Source organism: Aquarana catesbeiana, linkage group LG03 (assembly GCF_042186555.1).
Source record: "Aquarana catesbeiana isolate 2022-GZ linkage group LG03, ASM4218655v1, whole genome shotgun sequence".
NCBI classification, from domain to species: Eukaryota; Metazoa; Chordata; class Amphibia; order Anura; family Ranidae; genus Aquarana; species Aquarana catesbeiana.
In genome coordinates, this window is record NC_133326.1 from 279,371,822 (window position 1) to 279,385,747 (window position 13,926).

The window sequence follows — 13,926 nt, forward strand, 5'->3', positions numbered from 1 at the left end:
ATCTTTCATGCAAGCTGTCTCTCATTGAAACCTCAGTCCATTGAGGGATAAGTTACTGTGATTACTCACTGCTGTAAACCATGCACTTGGGTGTAAAATTTAGCGTTTTTTCTATCAAGAGGCAAGGAAACTGGAAAATACTAAAAGGGGCCAAAGGCTCCACCTGCTGGCTCAAGAAGGAAAATACCAACGTTTAATTTCAATATTTCATATTTACCTGACTAAATAAAAAAAAAAAAAACTCTTGGACTTATGACTAGAGCAGCACTAGTGATGTACTTATAATGCTGCTGATGATACAATGCTCTTCAATGATACAAGCTTTGAAGAGCTCACAATCAGTTCAGTTGGTTTCTCCAGAATGTGAGTAATCTGATCTCTGTGCACAATAACAGCAAGACTGTCAGTCTTTATAAGAGCAGAAAGCAATATTTCTAAAGGACCGATAGACTTATTAGTCTCTCCGTATTCATAGCATAATGCATACTATCCATACGAGTCTCTTTGTCATTAAAGAATATTGCATACTGCCCCTTTAAAGTGTACTAAACCCAGGAGCCTGCATTCACTATATCTGGTCTCCAACAGTATACAGAACATGGAAATGCAATTATTTTAGTAAATATAAACTGCTAAATACCTTTGCTCATCAGCAGTATATAGCAGTCTTGTGACTTCCATCAGTGTCCGGCTGAGCACCGCTTATAGCTTGTAGGAGAAGTTTTCCTTCTTTTCTGGCTCTGTCCTATGAGGCTGCAGGACCCCTGACCCTCTGTCTGGACAGTGCTGATTGGCCCAGTGCCGATCACATGCATCCTCCCAAGAAAAGAAAAAACTCTCCAGCAATACACACCAAACTGAGCATGTGCAGAGTGCTCCCAAGGCTCTATCGGGAGATGGCTTGGGGTCTGTGGAAGAAGGGGTGGATCAGAGAAGACATGATCAAACAGCCTTTTTACACATTGCCCAGGATTAACCACCTTAGGTTCCACAGTGAGTGTCACGTACCTGACGGTAGAGCCTGATATGCAGGGAACGTCCTCTCTTGCTCCTCTGATTCTGGCCCCCTGATAGAGTAGACAGGAGGAGCAGAAGTGCAGAGTCGCACAAGTGCCAAACAGTTCGTCTTCACTGTAATGTAGAACAGCGGCAGGTGGCACGGTGCTGAAGCAGGGTTCTCCAATGAGCGGAAGATGCAGGTTGGGCAAGCCGGGTCAAACACTGGCGGGAACGTCAGGAGCAGAAGCGGCGGCAGGTGCGTAGTCTGGATGCAGGCAGGGTTGGCAATGGGCTGGCAGCGTGGTAGTCGAAGGAGCAGGCAGATGCGGAGTCAGAACAAGCCGGGTCAGATGCAGGCAGCAGGTAGCAGAGTCAGAGGCAAGCCGGGTCAGTAAACAGGTGCAGGTATCATGGGTAAAAGCAGGCAGGAACACACGGGAACACTGTAGAACGGACAGCACTGGATGCAAGCGCAGACCAAGTTTAAATAGCCTCTTGGTAATGTGCACACAGGTGCACCGAAGGTGTTCTGGCAGAGGCTGAGGTTACAGGTCGACTTCTCCGTCGGCCATCTTGAGAACTGGCTGGTCTTCCCTGGCAGGCTGAGGTCACAGGTTGAACTCTCCTTCGGCCATCTTGAGTACTGGCTGGTCTTCCCTGACAGACTGAGGTCACATGTCGACTTCTCCTTCTGCCATTTTGAGTACTGGCTGGTCTTCCCTGACATTGCCCCCCCTAACGGGCAGCCTCCGGATGCCCAATCTGGCTACTTTGTCAAGATAGGTCCTCTTAAAGGTTCAGATCAGTTCTTGGGCATGAATGTTGGTTTCAGGTTCCCACGAGTTGTCTTCAGGACCGTAACCCCTCCACTTAATAAGGTATTGAACTTGACCTCTCCTTCTCCTGCAATCTAAAATCGCCTCTATTTCAAATTCCTCTTCGCCATCTACCACCACAGGTTCGGGTGGCTCTGTATTCCGATCCGGAAAAGAGTTGGGGGTGGCGGGCTTCAGTAAGGTTATATGAAACACAGGGTGTCTCCGGTCTCCGGTAACTCCAGCTCATAGGCAACATTGTTAATTCGTCTCTTTACAGGAAAGGGTCCCACGAATCTGGGGCCTAATTTGCTTGAGGGACAGGTTAGTTTCAGATTTGTTGTGGCCAACCAGACTTGGTCCCCCGGGTTCAGGATCAGGTCCCCTCTTCTCTTCTTATCGAAGATCTGTTTGTTATAAGCTTGAGTCTTAGCCATCGTCTCTTGTAGCAGCTTGTTGTTGGATCTAAAGAAATCCAATGTTTCAAGTACAGCGGGTACCGGGCATTCCGGAATGTTATTAAACAGAAAGGACGGGTGAAAACAGTAGTTTGCGAAGAAGGGAGATTGTTTCGTGGCTGAATGAGAAGAATTATTGTAGGCAAACTCGGCTAAGGGAAGTAAGGACACCCAATCGTCTTGTGAAAAGGAGGAGAAGCAGCGCAGATATTGTTCCAGTGTCTGGTTGGTCCTTTCTGTCTGACCATTAGTCTGCGGATGATAGGCTGAAGAGAATGAAAGTTCAATACCCAAGGATTCACACAAGGATCTCCAGAATCTGGAGGTGAACTGGACCCCTCTGTCTGAGACGATGTTAGCCGAAACCCCATGGAGTCTTATAACCTCTCGGATGAAGATCCGTGCCGTCTCTTGTGCAGAAGGGGTGCCCTTCATAGGATCAATGATTACAAAGATAGTACTGTATCCCTCGGATGGTGGCAGTTCCACAATGAAGTCAATTGAAATCATTCTCCATGGTCTGTTCGGGACAGGTAATGGCTTCAACAGACCCCAGGCCCTGGATTTGCTGTTCTTATTACGGATGCAGGTGGTGCACATATCCGCACATATCTCCTACAGTCTCTTGCCACCCCCGGCCACCAGAAGGTTCGCTGCACCAATTCAGCAGTCTTGCTGACCCCAAAGTGTCCTGCCAGCACGTGGTCGTGGCACATGCTCAACATGGCAGTTTGTAGATCCTCTGGGCAAAGACCTTATCCTCATACCAGAGAAGCCCTTCCTGTGTCCGTAAAGTGATCCCAGATGGTGTAGAACTCCTCACAGAGGCTTGTTTAATCTGCGTCATTAAGTCCCCTTGTAGGAGAAGGAAATTTCCCGAGGACAGGATCGTATCCGGGGGAGAGATGTCTTGGGATTTGCTAAACATGCGTGATAGCGCATCCGGCTTTATGTTCTTGGATCCAGGTCTGTATGTCAGATGGAAGGTAAATCTCGAAAAGAAAAGTGCCCACCTGGCCTGGTGAGGTCTCAATCTCTTTGCTGTTCTTAGATATTCGAGATTCTTGTGATCTGTGTAGATTAAGATTGGATGTGCTGCTCCCTCGAGAAGGTATCTCCATTCTTCTAATGCTGCCTTAATTGCTAAAAGTTCTCGATCCCCAACGTTGTAATTCTTCTCTGCGCTAGACAGTTTACGCGAGAAGAATGCGACTGGGTGCAACAGGGCCTCGGGGCCCTGTCTTTGGGACAAGATAGCTCCCACCGCAGTTTCCGAGGCGTCCACTTCTAAGACATACGGTAAGGCCGAGTCTGGGTGCTTCAAGACGGGTGCAGATGTGAAAAACCTCTTCAGCGTTTCAAAGGTCGACTGAGCCTCTGGAGACCAGCGGAATCGGGACCTCTGTTTGGTAAGCTGTGTAATGGGGGCAATGATTGCTGAGAACCCCCAAATAAATTTTCGATAAAAGTTTGCAAAGCCTATGAAACGTTGAATACCTTTCTTGTCACATGGAGTAGGCCAGTCCAGGATAGCCGTTACCTTCTGGAGATCCATCCGGATACCTTCGGTGGAAATGATCAGCCCCAGAAATTGGATACTCTGGCGTTCAAACTCGCACTTCTCGGGTTTGGCATATAATCTGTGTTGTCGAAGGCGGGTTAATACACTTCTCACGTGTCTGCGGTGGTGTTCTAGGGAGGAAGAAAAAATTAGCATATCATCAAGGTATACAATGACAAATAAGTCCAGGAAGTCTCTGAGAACATCATTAATGAAATGCTGGAAGGTAGCCGGAGAGTTGCAGAGCCCGAAGGGCATCACGAGATACTCGTAATGCCCAAATCGTGTGCGGAATGCAGTCTTCCACTCGTCTCCCTCCTGAATGCGCACCAAATTATAGATTTTGTAATCCAATTTTGTAAATATGGTAGCGGAACCAAGTCTTTGAAAAAGTTTGGGAACTAATGGAAGTGGGTAACGGTTCTTCACCGTCACCTTGTTAAGTTCACGGTAGTCCACACGGGGCCTTAACGACTGATCCTTCTTCTGGACGAAGAAAATCCCCGCCCCAGCTGGAGACGTGGAAGGGCGGATGAAGCCTTTCCTGAGATTGTCATTGATATAGTCCTTCAGTGCCACCAGCTCGCTTTCAGACAGAGGAAAAATCCTCCCAAAGGAAACTTCGGCTCCGGGGAGTAGCTCTATAGGGCAGTCATAGGGCCGATGAGGTGGGAGGATCTCTGCCCCCTTCTTACTAAACATGTCTAGGAAGCTGTGGTAGGCTGTAGGCACAAGCTGACTGGTTTCAGAGTCCGTATCTAGACACAGCAGAGCGGGAACATCACAGGAGGTCTGTAGGCAGTGCTGGGTGCAGTAAGAGGAGACGAAGTTAATGCTTCCTTCAGACCAGTCGACATGGGGATCATGGGCCTTCAACCAAGGTATACCGAGGATAACTGGGAACAGAGGGGAAGTGATGGCGTCTAGTCGTAGCAGTTCTCGGTGGTCCTGGAACATGATGGTTAGCAGAGGAATGGTTTCGTGAGTGACTGCTATGGACTTAATGGTGGAACCATCGGCCAAGTGAACCGAGAGTTTCTGTGCTTTAGGCTGCAGGGGGATATGATGTTCGGCAGCAAAGGACAAGTCCACAAAGCAGCTGCAGGCTCCGGAATCAATTATGGCGGTAGTCTGAAGAGTCCTTCCTGGCAGCTGTAGAGAAATGGGAATAGTAAAGTGAGCGGAGTTGTTAAGCGAGCTTGGGGCTAGCGAGGCAGAAGTAGTGAAGAGAGACTTACGAGGTTTCACTGGGCAGGACCTCACATAATGTCCTGATCCCCCGAAGTATAGGCATAATTTCTGTTGGCGGCAGCGTTGTTGTTCTTCGACAGTAAGAGAGGGCCGCAGCAGGCCGAGTTGCATAGGTTCCGGGGTGTCAGGAGCCGGAGTGGCTGGAGCTGGTGGATCGGGATAGGACGAGCTGGGTACCCGAGGTAACATCCACACTGGACGGGATGGAGTGGATGCTCTCTCTAGTCTTCGTTCTCTCAGCCGGCGATCGATCTGGATGGATAGATCAGAGTTTCTAAGGTAGGGGGTACCCCTACCCGCGCTAACTCATCTTTGAGTGGTTCGGAGAGGCCCATACGAAATTGGTATCGTAGGGCGGCAGCGTTCCAGTGTCAAATGCCCATCGTCGAAATTCAGAGACGTAGTCTTCTACCGCCCTACGACCCTGTTGAAGTGCATGAAGGGCTGCTTCAGCTGAAGCTGTCTGCTGAGGATCTTCATACAGCTGGGCCATGGCACTGAAGAAAGAGGTTAAGTCGGATAAGCATTCGGCCTTCTGTTCCAGAAGGCGGTGGGCCCAGGACTGTGGCTCCCCTTGTAGCAGGGAGATTACAAAGCCGACCTTGGTAGCTTCTAAGGAGAATGTGCGGGGTTGAAGGGCAAAATACAGTTCACATGCATTCTGAAACGCTCTAAACTTGCTGCGTTCACCCAGGACCCGGTCTGGGGTAGGAACCCTGGGCTCAGGTGGGAGCAGGACCACAGCAGGAGCAGGAGAAGATCCCTGAGAGGAGGTTGATGCTAAAGGTGGACCCTGCGGAGTTGCAGCGCCTGTCAGGGTCTGTAGGCGTCCCTCTAGCTGAGTGTAGCCCTGCTGTAGGTCTTTGACAGCTTGTGCCAAGCCGGCCAGGTGCTGGTAAAGTTCATCCATAGGAGAGGGTCCCTGCGCAGGCTCAGACATGGCTGTCCGTTACTGTCACGTACCTGACGGTAGAGCCTGATATGCAGGAAATGGCCTCTCTTGCTCCTCTGATTCTGGCCCCGATAGAGTAGACAGGAGGAGCAGAAGTGCAGAGTTGCACAAGTGCCAAACAGTTAGTCTTCACTGTAATGTAGAACAGCGGCAGGTGGCACAGTGCTGGAGCAGGGTTCTCCAATGAGCGGAAGATGCAGGTCGGGCAAGCCGGGTCAAACACTGGCGGGAACGTCAGGAGCAGAAGCGGCGGCAGGTGCGTAGTCTGGATACAGGCAGGGTTGGCAACGGGCTGGCAGCATGGTAGTAGAAGGAGCAGGCAGATGCGGAGTCAGAACAAGCCGGGTCAGATGCAGGCAGCAGGTAGCAGAGTCAGAGGCAAGCCGGGTCGGTAAACAGGTGCAGGTATCATGGGTAAAGCAGGCAGGAACACACGGGAACGCTGTAGACAGCACTGGATGCAAGCACAGACCAAGTTTAAATAGCCTCTTGGTAATGTGCACACAGGTGCACCGAAGGTGTTCTGGCAGAGGCTGAGGTCACAGGTCAACTTCTCCGTCGGCCATCTTGAGTACTGGCTGGTCTTCCCTGACAGTGAGTAGAACAAGCTTGCTTTACTGCATATACAGACTGATTTTACTGTTCTGAGTTTAGTAACACAAGTCTTACAGTCATTATAGCATATTAATTATATAAGTCTTCCAGTCTTCATAGCTTATTGCATACTGCAATATTAAGTGTTTCAGTCATTTTAGTATTATGCTTACTGCCCTTATATTTCCCTTAGTATTTATAACATATTGCATGCTACCCTCATAATTGTCTTAGTCCTTACAGCACATTGTATTCTGCCCTTATATTTGCCTCAGTCTTTATAGCATATTGCATACTGCTCTTATAATTCGTCTTGTCCATAAAAAGGAAAATGGCAAGGCAAACATTCAGGGTTTAGCAATTATGGGTCACGATGTCACAATGGGTTCATTGAGCTTAAGTTGGTGTAAACATCGATTATTATTGCACTGCTGATTAAAGTGCATAGGCTGCACAAACACAAAATGATTTGGTCTCAATGGACCATACTCTACTTATGTGAGAAAAGTTGCGATTGCTCAGCGCTATGAAAAAGTTTCCTCTTATGCAATGTACGCATTATGTGCCTTTTATCAATAATTACTGTTTACATTTTTGAGTAATTAAAATATAAATGACATGCTAAAGAGGCACTACGCTCATTAAAAAAAAAAGGCAGCAGCTACAAATACTGTAGCTGCTGTCTTTTAAGGACTAGACCCTCACCAGTTCATGAGTCGTGCACTGTCTTCACCGGAGCTGGTTCTACGCTGGTCTTCAAATCCTAGGTGCCTCTATCTTGGCTGTAGGGGCCACATGTGACTATTGCTCTTTCACAGCCTGATTCCCTCTGAACATGCGTAAGATCATGCTGCTCTTTTTGACTGGTCCTGCAGCCTTCTGGGACATATGACGTGTTCCAGGAGGTTGTGGGCACGCAAACTGCCATAACTCTTGCCTAGGTAGAAATGCGGAAGTGGGAGCAGGTACTTGTAGGGGGGGGGGGGGGGGAGGCAAGAGGAGAATAAGCGGAACTTTTAGGTGAAGTTCTGCTTTAAAGATGGAAGCCTCCAGACATTCTTCTTTTAGGACTGATCTACACGTGTGTTTATTTGTTGTGGTTCCACCTCTGAAGACTGAATAAACAGGTACTACTCAATAAAATAGGGTGTGAACTTTCTTGCTTGATACTGGAATTTCTACTCCTGTCATTACAAAGAAGTTATCATTCTCAGTTAGGGGCCAAGATCAGAGCATTTGATAGAACCATTAAGGACTCAACCTATATGGCATAAAAACCCTGACATTTTTGTTCGATTGCCATGCCAATGTTTTGAACTCTACATTTAATTTCAGGATGCACACACACTTTATTAATAGTGCATTTTTTCCCAGACAAAAATCACATTCACAATTAGAATTTTATTTGAGAAAAATGTTCTCAAAGACAATTTCAATTTCACCCCATTAACTATGAGAAAATCAGGCAAACGTTCCTAAAAACAAATTATTTTGAATTAAATTTTACTGATCTATGGCCAGTTTTACTTTTTCCTGCATCTCTGGCTTTTCAGTAGCATCATTAATTAATTTTGTACACACCAATCTTACAAGTTTTAGCTTGATTCGTGTTCATCCAGTTCTGTAGGAGACATATAATGATAATTTACTCCAACAATGCATGCCTGAATGAACCTGTAAAGTTATCCTGTTGGATGGAAAGCTATTTATTACCTGCTATTAGTGAGCACTAAAATGAAAACCAGGGATCTTTTACACACCTACCAACGGTCAACTATTATTGTGTAAGATTGCAATATGTTTTTCATTCTTTGACTTTTTTTTTTTAATGAGCGTAGTTCCTCTTTAGTATGTCATTTATATTTTAATTACTCAAAAATGTAAACAGCAATTATTGATAAAAGGCACATAATGCGTACATTGCATAACAAAATGTTTTCTTAGAGTTGAGCAATCACAACTTTTCTCACATAGTTAGCGTATGGTCCATTGAGACCAAATCATTTTGTGTTTGTGCAGCCTATGCAGCCTATGCACTTTAATCAGCAGTATAATAATAATGGATGTTTACACCCACTTAAGCTCAATGAACCCATTGTGACATTGTGACCCATAATTGCTAAACTCTGAACGTTTGCCTTGCCATTTTCCTTTTTATGGACTAGAAGAATTATAGGAGCAGTATGCAATATGCTATAAAGACTGTGGCAAATATAATGCCATAGTGTCATTGGTTCGTCATGGTTTACCCTTCTTGGTAAGTGGCAGCTAAAACAAACATTTTAAGTTTACCTAAAGCCTAAACATAATATTTTACTTCTGGATAAAGAGTGGTAATCTTTTTGGGTGGGGGTGGCAAACAGTGCACCCGCCACCACATTATTCTAACACACCTGGGTGGGCTCCGAGCGCAATGCTCTGCGTCTGGAGCCCACCCTATTTTGAAGCCTATTAGAGCCTCTGGCTCTAATCAGGTGCTTAAAAAAAAGAACCCCCGCTGCTGTAATTCATGCGCCCGGCATCCTGAAAAGGGCCAGATGCATAAATAGGGGTGCCCTTTTGCCCTTAATGGACAGGCCACCCCTGGTGGAAGTGTTAGATTTTTGTTTAGGTGACATTTGGTAATGGCAAATCTAACATATGGGCAGCACAGTGCCAAAGCGGTTAGCACTTCCGCCTGGCAGCACTAAGGTTGTTGGTTCGAATCTGCCTGGAGTTTGCATCTTCTCCCTGTGCCTGCGTGGGTTTCCTCCGTGGGATTACATAAGACCAATAAACAAGGATTTTTAATACAGTAATGTTGGCTTATTGAAAAGTATGTCCATGTACGGTTTAGTATGCACTCAATACGTGGTCGGGGCTCCTTTTCCATGAATTAATGCATCAATGTAGCATGGCATGGGGGCGATCAGCCTGTGGCACAGATGAGGTGTTATAGAAGCCCAGGTTGCTTTGATAGCGGCATTGGTACTTTTAGCAGTGTGGGCAGGTGAAATCAGCATCTGCATAAAGCTGGTCAGCAGAGGGAAGCTGATGCTTCATTTTACAGCAGGACTTGGCACCTGCCCACACTGCCAAAAGTACCAATACCTGGTTAAATGATCATGGTATCACTGTGCTTGATTGGACAGCAAATTCGCCTGACCTAAACCCCATAGAGAATCTGTGGGGTATTGTCAAGAGGAGATGAGAGACACCAGACCCAACAATGCAGATGAGCTGAAGGCCACTATCAAAGCAACCTGGGCTTCCATCCACAACACTTCAGCAGTGCCACAGTCTGATCGCCTTTATGCCACGCTACATTGATGCAGTAATTCATGCAAAAGGAGCCCCGACCAAGTATTGGTATATTGCATACTATACTGTACATACTTTTCAGCAAGCCAACATTTCTGTATTAAAAATCCTTTTTTTTATTGGTGTTATGTAATATTCTGATTTACTGAGATACTGAATGTTGGGTTTTTACTAGCTGTAAGCCATAATCATCAAAATAAAAAAAAAAAAAAAAAAAGCTTAAAATATATCGCTCTGTGTGTAACGCATCTATATAAAATATATCAGTTTCCCTTTTTAAACCTTAGATTGTAAGCTCCTTAAAGGCATGGACTGATGCGAATATACAATATATATGTGAAGCGCTGCATAAGTTTATAAGGCTAAATAAGTACCTGTAATAAATAAAGTAAAATACATTTTACAGGAATAGGAGGTAAGCAAATCTTCCAAGTGGGACAAATGTTCTGGTGGCAATTGTCTAAGGCTTCATTTAGAGGTGGGGACAAGAAAAGATGTGCGGTTAAGCTGTGTTTTTGCTGCCCACAAACCCCCCTCCCTTAAATAGGCAGTATACGGATGTGTTTACATGCTGTGGTCATGATGCTTTGATTTGCATCTGTGGCAAAGTTTACCTGACATGTAGTGATGAATGCTATACACTCTAGCAAATGGGAAAGCACCGCAAACGCCTGTAAATGCACACGGTTGCGATGTATTTGTCGGCAAAAATGGGGTGAAAACAGTGAGGAGGCATCACATGGCTTCCTCGCCACCTGTCAGTAGCCCCCGAAGCACAATCTGAACACAGGTCGGGCTTCAGAGTAAAGGGGGATTCGGATGCACATTTAAATCTACCCTATATGGTGAGTTCCCTTCCCTTTGGTAAGCTTTCTTTTTACTTTGTTTTTTCTTGAGGACAGAAAATTGTTTTTTTTAAACTATATATTCAAAAATAAAAAATTTAAGTTTTAGCTTGAGACATAATTTAGAGCAGAACTAAAGGTCTGTTACTCACCTGTTCAACAGTCCTACTACGGCACTGGCATTTTCTTCTGAGTGCTGGTCTTCAGGCCTCTACATCAGCTTGCGGGGGAAGATGCCACTCTTGCGCATTCGCAGGAGGTCATCATCCCTCCCGGAATTCAGAGACCGGCCTGGCACTGTAAACTGAGCTGCATATGCGCAGCTCAGTTTACAGTGCCAGAGAAGGCAGCGAGCAGACAGATATGGGTATTTTATTGCAGAAGAGACAATGCAGCGCAGAGACTTCAGTTCTGCTTTAAGTAACTACCGTTAGTTCACTCATATCATTTCTGTAGTTAATGAAATGACGCACTCAGATATTACAATGACAGTTTCTTCCCTGTACGCTGTTTAAACTAAACAACAAATGGGTAGAAATAGTTTACAGGAGCACCTTGGGTTTTTCTTCTTCAAACTATCATCATGGGGTGAATGCCTCTTTATTTCAGATCTTGTTTTCTTGCAGTGCTGCCAACTAAATGATGGAAGAATAAACCATAGTGAAGTATAGGGCAAGGTTTATGTTCACCTCCATTTTTGTGTACTTGTGTTACATCACATCGTGTTGAACCCAGAAAGCTCAGCATAGAGCAATAGTCATATAAATTTAGGACAAGGAGCAAGCAAAATATGGCAGTTTTTCATAAATACAGAATATCTAACAGATGTTGTTGAAAGAAAAGGATATATGTAGTGTTGAGCTTCCTTCAGTGTCCAATAAAAACATTTTATATACAGTGGGGAAAATAATTGTTTGATCCCTTGCAGCTTTTGTAAGTTTGTCCACTTACAAAAAAATGAAGGGTCAATAATTTTTATCATAGGTGTATTTTACTTTAAAATACAGAAAAAACACATGATACAAATGTTATAAATTGAGTTGCAGTTAAGTGAGTAAAATAAGTATTTGATCCCCAAGCAAAACATGGCTTAGTACTTGGTGGAGAACCCTTTGTTGTCAAGCAAAGAGATAAGACCTTTTTTGTAGTTGGTGACCAGGTTTGCACACATCTCAGAAGGGATTTTAGTCTGCTCTTCTTCAAAGATCTTCTCTAAATCCTTAAGGTTTCTTGGCTGTCACTTGGCAACTCAAAGTTTCAGCTCCCTCCATAAATTTCCTATAGGATTAAGGTCTGGAGACTGGCTAGGCCACTCCATGACCTTAGTGTGCTTCTTCGTGAGCCACTCCTTTGTTGCCTTGGCGGTATGTTTTGGTTCATTGTCATGCTGGAAGACCCATCAACAACTCACCTTCAGTGTTCTGGCTGAGGGAAGAAGGTTCTTACCCAAGATTTTACAATACATGGCCCCGTCCATTGTCCCCTCAATGCGGCAAAGTCGGTCTGTATCTTTAGCAGAGAAACAGCCCCAAAGCATAATGTTTTCACCTCCGTGCTTGACTGTAGAGATGGTGTTCTTAAGGTCATAGTCAGCATTTTTCTTCCTCCAAACACGGCGAGTCCCCCTCCTCAAGAAGGCACATTTACAGTGATGCCAAAGAACATCTTAATAATTAAGAGAAGGATTGGGAGAAAGTGCTGTGGTCAGATGAGACCAAAATTGAGCTCTTTGGCGTTAGCTCGACTCGCCGTGTTTGGAGGAAGAAAAATGCTGACACTTCCCCCTGGTCTGGAAGTTGGTAGAAACTTCCAGAGCTGGAGGGTGAGAGTAAGGAGGGCTACCATACATATTTATGAGGATCTCAACCAATCCCCAGCAAAAAAGGGGCTGGAAGGGGGCAGGCCACCTCATAAATAGACATGGGCCATGTCTTTGTCCCAGAAGTCTCAGTCCTCACTAGCTGTGGACACAATCAACAAGTATTCCAGCTCTGATCCCAAAACACAGTGACACTTAATGGCTCAGTCTCTCAGCCCTGATGGAGACATGCATAATCTGCACAGCTCCAGCCCAGGACTCAGGAACTCGGTCCTCATGCAGTCCTCCTTGGCTCTGGGTCAGCTCTCAAGAGTTTTCTCACTCTTTCTTTTAGTGGGAGCGTGGACACAGACAGCACAGGTCTACAACCTATATCTATCTGTGCGGCACTACCTTTGGTAATTTGCACAAGAAAGTTTTGTATCTCTGCTCCTCTTGACACAGAACAGGCTGGGTACTGATGTTCTGCAGCCATTCAATTGTATTGTACCGTGCGCCTTTAAGACTAGATTTCCCATAAACCATTGCATCTGCATAGCAAGTTCCTCGTTCCCCCTGATTGGCTCAACACTGTTGTTGGCAGGGGTGGGAGGGGAGGTGGCAGTAGCAGGAGCGGGGTTTCACACTCGATCCTTGGAAAGCTCCGGGTGAGAGGCAGCAACTGCAGCACAGTGATATTGGGGAGAGGGAAGTGAAGGAGGCACATGCATCTGGCAACACACACTGCTATACTTGCAAACAAACCTGCCAGCTGCAGTGATTGTGGATTGCAGTTTGTAAAAATCAAAGATGCATTTTTTTGTCCATTTGTAAGCATATAATAAAAAAATTAAAGCAGGGTATTTATTAAACAAATTACAACCTAAAAGTAGGTAAGCTCCTTGAGGGCAGGAACTGATGTAAAGTGCTGCTTAAATATATACCGTATGGCTGTAATAAATAAATAGAAAATTCTTAAAAGTAAAAAATTATTTAGGTGGACAAATTAGTCATACAGTAGTCATCATATTAATGTCAGACGTGTCTTGCATGCTCTTGCACCATCTGTCTTTCTGCAAATTACCACATACGGAAAATAATTACATTTTTAAAAAAGCACATAATCTATAGATATCAGGTTCACATTACGGCTTTTTTCTTAAAAGCTCATCTTCTTTCAGTTGTCAGTTTGTAAAACATCTTGGTGGAACCTACGTTTGTGTAATGTACCGTGGAGATGGTCATCTCCATCTAGCGGCAGATGTGCACACTACTAAGTTCAATGATATCCTGGAAGAGTGCATGTGCAAGAAACCTGTGAGAGGGGGCCCAAGGTTTCGACTCCCTAGGAGC